A 9,752-nucleotide genomic window follows, 5' to 3' on the forward strand; every position below is an offset into this window, starting at 1 on the left:
GAAGACATGGTAGCCGAAAATAACAACAATGCCAGAGATACATGAAAGATGCTTGGTGACTATGCTGTACCAACTTCCAACTTCTATGGAAGAAGCATCTCAATTCCTGCCATTGGAGCAAACAACTTTGAGCTTAAGCCTCAATTAGTTTCTCTAATGCAGCAAAACTACAAGTTTCATGGACTTCCATCAGAAGATCATCATCAGTTCTTATCTGAATTCTTGCAGATCTGTGATACTGTTAAGACCAATGGGCTTGATCCCGAGGTTTACAGACTTATGCTTTTTCGCTTTGCTATAAGAGACAGAGCTAGGACATGATCGGACTCACAACCTAGAGAAAGCCTGAACTCTTGGGACAAGCTGATCAATGCTTTCTTGACCAAATTCTTTCCACCTCAAAAGATGAGTAAGCTCAGAGTGGACGTCCAAACCTTCAGATAGAAGGAAGGTGAATCCCTCTATGAAGCTTGGGAAAGATACAAGCAATTAACCAAAAGGTGTCCTTCTGACATTTTTCCAGAATGGAGCATCATATGTATTCTATGATGGTCTGTCTGAAATGTCAAAGATGTCATTGGAATATTCTGCTGGTGGATCCCTTCATCTAAAAACACCTGTTGAAGCCTAGGAACTCATTGACATGGTTGCAAATAACCAATTCATGTACACTTCTGAAAGAAACCCTGTGAATAATGGGATGACTCAGAAGAAAGGAGTTCTTGAGATTGATACTCTGAATGCCATATTGACTCAGAACAAAATATTGACTCAGCAAGTCAATATTATTTCTCAGAATCTGACTGGATTGCAAGCTGCATCCAGCAGTGTTAAAGAAGCCTCCTCTGAAGGAGAAGCTTATTACCCTGAGAATCCTGCAATGGAAGAGGTGAATTACATGGGAAAACCCTATGGAAACACCTATAATCCTTCATGGAGGAATCATCCAAATTTCTCCTGGAAGGATCAACAAAAGCCTCTACAAGGTTTCAACAACAATAATGGTGGGAGAAATAGGTTTAGCAATACCAAACCTTTTCCATTATCTTCTCAGCAACAGATAGAGAATTCTGAGCAGAGCCTCTCTGATTTAACAAACATAGTCTCTGATCTATCTAAGACCACTCTCAGTTTCATGACTGAGGCACGGTCCACCATCAGAAAGTTGGAGGCACAAGTGGGTCAGTTGAGTAAAAGAGTTACTGAAACTCCCGCTAGTACACTCCCAACCAATACAAAAGATAATCCAAAAAGAGAGTGCAAGGCCATTTACACGTCCAACATGGCCGAACCTGTGGAGGAGGGAAAGACTGTGATTCCCAGTGAGGAAGACCTCATGGGACGTCCACTGGCCAACAAGGAGTTCCCTATTGAGGAACCAAAGGAGTCTGAGGCTCATCTATAAACCATAGAGATTCCACTGAACTTCCTATTACCATTCATGAGCTTTGATGAGTATTCTTCCTCTGAAGAAGATGAAGTTATTTCTGAAGAGCAAGTTGCTCAATATCTAGGAGCAATCATGAAGCTGAATGCCAAATTATTTGGTAATGAGACTTGGGAGGATGAACCTCCATTTCTCATCAGTAAACTAAATACGTTGGTTCAACTGAAGTTACCTCATAAGAAAGAGGATCCCAGAAGGTTCTTAATACCTTGCAACATAGGCACCATAACCTTTGAGAAGGCTCTGTGTGACCTAGGATCAAGTGTAAACCTCATGCCACTCTCTATGATAGAGAAATTAGGAATCTTTGAGGTACAAGCTGCAAGAATCTCACTAGAGATGGCAGACAAATCAAAGAAACAGGCTTATGGACTTGTAGAGGATATATTGGTAAAGGTTGAAGGCCTTTACATCCCTGCTGACTTCATAATCCTAGACACTGGGAAGGATGAGGATGAATCCATCATCCTATGGAGACCCTTCCTAGCCACAGCAAAAGCTGTGATTGATGTAGATAGATGAGAGTTAGTCCTTCAAGTGAATGAGGACTACCTTGTGTTTATGGCTCAGGGATTTTCCTCCGTAAACATGGAGAAGAAGCATGAAAAGCTGCATCCAATTCTCTCCATGCAGAGTCAAGCAAAGCCCCCACATCCAAACTCTAGGTTTGGTGTTGGGAGGCCACAATCATGCTCTTAACATCTGTGAAGCTCTGTAAGAGCTTCCTGTCATGCTATTGACATTAAAGAAGCGCTTATTGGGAGGCAACCCAATTTTATTTATCTATATTAATTACTCTTTCATTTTGTTTTCCATTGTTATTTTTTGTTTTCTTTAGGATGATGATCATGTGGAGTCACAAAAACAACTGCAAAAGTTATGGCAAAATCAAAAACAGCATCAAAAATAGCACACCCTGGAGGATGAGCTTACTGGCGTTTAAACGCCAGTAAGGATACCAATATGGGTGTTTAACACCCAACCTGGCACCATTATGGGCGTTAAACGCCAAAACTGGCAGGCAAACTGGCATTTAAACGCTAGTAAAGGAAGAAAATGTGAGTCTAAACGCCCAGCCTGGCACTATTCTGGGCGTTAAACACCAGAACTGGCAGGCAGACTGGCGTTTAAACGCCAGAAAAGGGCAGTAGACTGGCGTTTAACGCCAGAAATGCCACACAGGGCTTTTGAACGCCAGAAAGGTGTAGGGATGAGAAATCCTTGACACCTCAGGATCTGTGGACCCCACAGGATCCCCACCTCACTCTCTCTCCTCTTCACACCTCTCTAGAACACTCTACCTAAAACACCACTCACCTTTCAAATCTTACCCTCTTCCCCATATTCTCTTCACCACTCACATTGTAACATCCCTTCCAGCAAAATACCTTGCTTAAGTCAGGGTATTTCCACTAGAAAGAACATTACGTAACCTTCTCTAGTAGTAACTACTTAATTATCGAGCCTTTGTATCGAGTTCGCGTTTAAGTTTTAAGAAAATTCCAGAAAAATTTTGTTTTTTATTTATTAAATTCATAATTCAAATATTCACAAGTAATAATAATCACATAAATAATATTAATAGTAATTCTTTTACAAAAGAAACCAAATAAGACTCAAATATAATATACCAAACCTACCCCTCTATATGAAATAAAATCTCAAGGGACAATCAGTGAGGGGACTCTACCAGACCAATTAAAACCATAAAGAAAACCTACTAATCGCTCGCAGCTTCAAATTGTGTCTTCAAACCTGTGTCACTGAAAGGGTGAAAAATTTGGGGTGAGAACCAAACCACATGTTCTCAGTAGAGGTCGAGAATGCCGTGAAAGTAAAGAATAAAGCGCAAATAGTTAATTTCATTCAGAGACATCTAAAAGAAATTTAACCTCCTTTAAAAACATTAGTTAATTATTTAAAATCCTAGACCCATATTTTCTTTATAAAACTCTTAAAAGTTTCCTAAACTGTATGAATGACCAACATGTTCCAAGCATAGGTTCATTAAGTCTATGCTGAACCAGTTTGATTTTTCATACTTTTCTAGACCATAACATAAAAGAAGTTACCTACGCGATATAAATGATCATCCTGCTTCAAGCATAGGTTCATTAAGTCTATGCTGAACCAATCAGATACTTTATACAAAACTAGACCTCAAACGTACCAGTCACGGCCTTAAACCCAAACAACTCAATCAACACCCAATTCACCACAATCCAGCCAATCAGTTACAAACACAAGTAATGAGATTCAAACACAATCAAGAGCAATTACATCAAGTATAACAACTAGCAGTTAAATAGAATTATTCACTTAAGCAAACCAATTACAATATACACACCCAAACAGTGTGACATAAATACATATGATGCATGCCTGTCCTACTGGCCATGAGCTCACACGTCGGTTATGTTGCCAGACCTGACTCGGATAAGCAGGATTAGACCACCATCCTTATCCATATGTTCCATAGACAAGCGGGATTAAACCACCATCCTTGCTCGGAACACGCAAGTAGGATTAAACCACCGTCCTTGCCTCCACAGTAAGCGGGATTAAACCACCATCCTTACTGGGTACATAAAACAATATGCAAGCGAGATCACACCACCGTCCTTGCTGAACAATTTATCAATACGTGAGCGGGATAAAACCACCGTCCTCACTGCAGGCGGGATAAAACCACCATCCCTGCACAATGGTTTACGCACTGAGCAAGCGGGACTAGACCCACGCCCCTGCCAATAATCTCATAAACCAAATATTCTTTTCTTAAAAGAACCCTTGAATTTATTATCATTAAATAAGCCTTCAATATTTATTTTGATTAAGTCTTTATGCTTTTAGAAAAATTTGGACATAATCTCCTTTAAAAATAGGACTTAGTCACCCTTACGGGTCCCAACCAAACAATTTACCAAGCTCTTTTCAACCTTTCCAATATCAAATCAATTTAGAATCAAACAAATTCCAATATTGAATCAGCCGTATAACGCTAAGGTTCATCTTTAATTTTGTGAACTCATAACTCTCACTCAGGCATTCTCAACACCCTATCTTCTTTTCTATTTTTAATATAGCAAATGAACTCAGAATTGCACAAACTTTATGTCCAGCCATTCATCTTGTGATAAGCTTTCTAACAAACCATAGATTTTAATTTTCTGGTTTCTCTAGCCTTAGAAATAGAGAAAAAACCGTGACTGCTCTACAGTGCATAAAACCAGAAAAACAGCAGCAGCGTACAACATTCGAAATTTCATATAAAATCCAAATTAAATTCAACTACTTTCAAAATTAATATGGTTAAACTTAACTTATCCAAATTTTTTTCTCAATTGGTTCCAGGGCCATACCATTTTTAATGAAGAAGTTACGTAGCTTGGAAGTCAGGTAATTTTCTGCAGAATTCTGTTTTACAAATCATTGAACATAACCTCTTCCAGGTCCCATAACTCACTTATTTAAACATGGAAAACCCTGAAATTTAAATCACATATGCTAAACATACTTAAATTTTACCTCCAATTGATTTAATCTCAATATCTATCCAGAATCCAAAGTTATAAACTCTCAAAGTTACTGATTTAGAAAACAGAATCTGGCTTTTACTGCATAATGCATCATTTTTCAAAAATTCATATCTTGAAAACTACAGGTCCAAATTTTATGAAATTTTACGGCATTAAAATAATAGGACTAAAGTTTTATTTAAAATTGGTTTCATTTCAAAATTCAATTCGAAAAACTCACAGCAGAGCCAACAAGTTACTGCTGTTCTAAAAATTCTGCAGTAAAATTCAGATTCCACAACCATAACTCAAAAATTCACCATAAATCATATACTTAATAAAAAGGTCTTAAATTCACCAGTCCAGCTCCCTATATTCCCAAGCTTAATCTGGACTTGGTCTCACGCAATTCTGATAATCACAGAATTAGTTATAGCTTTTCAAAGTTTCCGGCTTCGTTTAAAAGTAATGCAGAAAATCAAGTTTTACATTTTAACTTCGAAAAATCATAACTAGTTCTATAATTAATTCAAACTTCTCAAAGTGAATCCCAACAACAACTTCCATTATACTTTACTCAGCCTTCACTCTCATATCATTTCGATTATCGTTGAATAACTGATTCACTTCCAAAGTCATCTTTTAAATTTCAAAAAAATCAGATTTTCAGCAATTGGTTCAACATTTCAAGATTCAGTCTTCCAATTATTCCTTAAGCTCAACTTCAATTACTCACTAACTAAGTCCGTTAGGGTAAACCAACTCAATAGCAACAATTTCAATTTGATCCATCAAAATACAGAAATCACAATAATCTCTCATCAAACAATTCATAATTCAATTTCACAAAATCAACAAATTCAACCAAAGTTCCAATCATAATTTCAGCCACAACTCAACATTCAAATAATCAATCAATTACTCAAACTTATTAAACCTATTTGTAGTTATTCAATAAACCTTGTAAGCATTCTTAAATTAAAATCGTTTTAAACCCCCTACCTCACTTTATCGAAATACACAGAAATTTGGGATGCGGCAGCCATCAATTTCTAACCCGCAGCAGTAAAACTCTTGCAGCTAGCTATAGCATAACAGCAGCAACATCAACGACCTCAACACCAATTGTGATTTCTCAGGAGATAAATTGACAACTAGAACAAAACCATAAGCTACTATAATTAGGACAAAGTATAACGGATGAACAAAATGATAGAAGAGTAAGGAAGAAAGGGTTACATGTTTAAGAAACAAAAAATTGGCATTGGGACTGGAACAAAGAGGATGATGCTGGCCAGATTGAAAGATGGTGGCAACAAATTGCTTTCTCTGATAGCAAGCTCCAAGCACGGCAGCTCCAACGGATATGGCATGACAAGGTACATCAGAGGCAGAGACATGGTTGACCCGGAGTAACAAGGCCACGGTGATGGCGGCTCCGGTAGCTAGGACGCGACCTAGTCCGTCACCAACAGCAGTAGCGACCACGAACCCCAGTCACGGCGATGACACCAGCGGCGATCCCCACCAACATCGCCTCTTCTTTTCCTGGCGACGTGCCCGTAATAGAGCTCCCTTTCCTCTTCCAATTTGTGCTCCTCTCCCCTGTTCTGTTCGACGTCAGTGGCAACCTAGCAGGGACAATAGCGATCGAAGCTTCAGCGACGATGACGAGGCACGGTGGCGACGCTACCTTCTCCCTCAATCGTTCGCGTCTCTCTGTTCTCTGTGGTGCTTCCCTTCCGATTTCAACGGCAGCGGCCGTAATTACACCCTCCGTCGTCGCCCTTTCCTCTGGCTTCCCTGATCCCTCTTCTTCCTTTCCTCAGTTTCTCGTTTTCCCTTTGCTCCTTCTCTGTTCCCTTTCTTTCTTTTTCCTTTTTGTTTCCCCCCCTCGAACTCCCCTGTTTCCTTTCTTTCCCTTTTTGAACGTAGGTTTAGGGATTTTAGGGTATAACTTTAGGAAATTAGTGAAATTAGGGTTTTATTTGGTACTTCTAAAGTTAGGGTAAAATATATACGAGTGATATAACAATTTTATAAAATATTTGAGATAGAATAACGATTTAGAAATCAAATATAATACTATAAAGATTACTTTCAAAACACAAGATTTTATTTACTAATATATCAATGAGTTCAAATAAGTACTTTTAAATTAAATTATAAAGTAAACATACTAACCACATTTTATAAAATATGGTTTAAATATAATATCAATTATCTAAATTAAATCATATAATTTTTTATTATTTTTTCATCACCAGAACTTTAATTTCAATTTTTATGAGATAACTATAACTAATTATAATAAAAGTTGTTCAAAAATATTAACCGAGTTAAACTTAAAGTATTTACAAAAATTCATTTAATCATTTCTAATAAGTTAATCTCTAAGAGCTCAATTGAATAAAATAAACTGTAATTTAATCACAATACAAATTTCTTAAATTAAATTATATAATATTTCTATTACTGAATTTTAGTTTCAGATTATATGAAATAACCAATTATAAAAATTACACAAGAGTTATAATTAACTTAAGTCAAAATATTTAATAAAACTAATCTAATTATTCTTAATTAATCAATTTCTAAAAATAAAGAGTTCATATTAATAAATTAAATAATAACTTTTTCATAATAAAAATTACCAAAATTAGATTGTACAATCCTTTTTTTATTTTTCAATTATTAAAATTACACAAAATATTCCAATATAATAAAATTACTTAAGAATATTAATTGATTCAAAATAAAACTATCTATGAATCTATTTCATTATTTCTAATAAAATAATTTCTAAAATTATAAAGTTTAAACTTAATAAGATAAATTCATAGTTTATTCATATTTAGGTTTCCAAAAACGCGGGATGTTACACACGTCCTTCCCTTAATTCCCAAAAAACCCATCATACAACCCACCTACCCCCACCCACTCAAATTCAAACTATTTTCCTCTCAAACCCACCCCTTCTCACACGAACCAACTCCCTCTCTTACCCTATAAATACCCCTCCTTACTCCTTCATTTTCACACATCACATACACTCTGAACCCCCCTTGGCCGAACCCTCTCAAGCCTCTATCTCCCACTTCTCTTCTTCTTCTACTCTCTTCTTTCTTCTTTTGCTCGAGGACAAGCAAACCTCTTAAGTTTGGGGTGGAAAAAGCCTTGCTTTTTAATTTTCCATAACCATTAATGGCACCTAAGGCCGGAGAAACCTCAAGGAAGAGGAAGGTGATGAGCGGATAATTTATACGCTTTTTGGCATTGTTTTTAGGTAGTTTTTAGCAAGTTCAAGCTACTTTTAGGGATGTTTTCATTAGTTTTTATGTTAAATTCACATTTCTGAACTTTACTATGAGTTTGTGTGTTTTTCTGTGATTTCAGATAATTTCTGGCTGAAATTGAGGGACTTGAGCAAAATTCTGATAGGAGGTTGACAAAGGACTGCTGATGCTGTTGGAATCTGACCTCCCTGCACTCGAAATGGATTTTCTGGAGCTACAGAACTCCAAATGGCGCGCTCTCAATGGCGTTCGAAAGTAGACATTCAGAGCTTTCCAGCAATATATAATAGTCCATACTTTATTCAGGAATTGATGACGTAAACTGGCGCTCAACGCCAGTTCCATGTTGCTGTCTGGAGTAAAACGCCAGAAACACGTCACGACCCGGAGTTGAACGCCCAAAACACGTTACAACTTGGCGTTCAACTCCAAAAGAAGTCTCAGCTCGTGGATAGATCAATCTCAGCCCAAACACACACCAAGTGGGCCCCGGAAGTGGATTTATGCATCAATTACTTATTCATGTAAACCCTAGTAGCTAGTCTAGTATAAATAGGATAGTTTACTATTGTATTAGACATCTTTGGTCTCAGTTTTATTTTATTCTTCATCTAAGGAGACTATTGATCACGTTTTAGGGGGGCTGGTTATTCGGTCATGCCTGAACCTTTCACTTATGTATTTTCAACGGTGGAGTTTCTACACACCATAGATTAAGGGGGTGGAGCTCAGCTATACCTCAAGTTTCAATGCAATTACTACTATTTCCTATTCAATTCCCTTTATTCCTATTCTAAGATATTCGTTGCACTTCAACTTGATGAATGTGATGAGCCGTGACACTCATCATCATTCTCACCTATGAACGCGCGTGATTGACAACTACTTCCGTTCTACCTTAGGCCGGGCGCGTAACTCTTAGATTCCTTAAACAGAATCTTCGTGGTATAAGCTAGATTGATGGCAGCATTCATGAGAATTCGGAAAGTCTAAACCTTGTCTGTGGTATTCCATGTAGGATTCCAGGATTGAATGACTGTGACGAGCTTCAAACTCCTGAAGGCTGTGCGTTAGTGACAGACGCAAAAGAATCAAGGGATTCTATTCCAACCTGATTGAGAACCGACAGATGATTAGCCGTGCTGTGACAGAGCATTTAGACCTTTTTCACTGAGAGGATGGGATGTAGCCATTGACAACAGTGATGCCCTACATATAGCTTGCCATGGAAAGGAGTAAGAAGGATTGAAGGAAGAAGTAGGAAAGTAGAAAAAGAAAGGGCATAGTATCTCTATACGCTTATCTGAAATTCCCATCATTAATTTACATAAGTATTTCTATCCTATGTTATTTATCTTTATTTCCTGCTTATTATTTATGATTATTGAAAAATCCATAATCAATTATAATTCGCCTGACTGAGATTTACAAGATGACCATAGCTTGCTTCATACCAACAATCTCTGTGGGATCGACCCTTACTCACATAAG

At 37.3% G+C, this 9,752-nt stretch overlaps 1 long non-coding RNA gene and 1 other non-coding gene across 3 annotated transcripts; both read right to left on the reverse strand.

Annotated features, from left to right (window-relative positions):
* Positions 1-411: 411 nt before the first annotated feature.
* On the reverse strand, positions 412-515 carry LOC127743069 (small nucleolar RNA R71). Its single transcript, XR_008004378.1, has one exon. It is a non-coding gene; the product is annotated as a small nucleolar RNA R71 (small nucleolar RNA).
* Positions 516-2,947: 2,432 nt separating this feature from the next.
* Positions 2,948-6,890, reverse strand: LOC107491323 (uncharacterized). 2 transcript variants are annotated; one of them, XR_008006674.1, is made up of 3 exons: positions 6,205-6,890; positions 5,968-6,119; positions 2,948-3,202 (listed from the first exon to the last, which is right to left on the reverse strand). It is a non-coding gene; the product is annotated as an uncharacterized LOC107491323 (long non-coding RNA). The 2 variants fall into 2 exon arrangements; XR_001592620.3 differs by having other exon boundaries at positions 2,948-3,210.
* Between the last annotated feature and the right edge of the window lie 2,862 nt (positions 6,891-9,752).

Source organism: Arachis duranensis, chromosome 1 (genome assembly GCF_000817695.3).
Source record: "Arachis duranensis cultivar V14167 chromosome 1, aradu.V14167.gnm2.J7QH, whole genome shotgun sequence".
NCBI classification, from domain to species: domain Eukaryota; kingdom Viridiplantae; phylum Streptophyta; class Magnoliopsida; order Fabales; family Fabaceae; genus Arachis; species Arachis duranensis.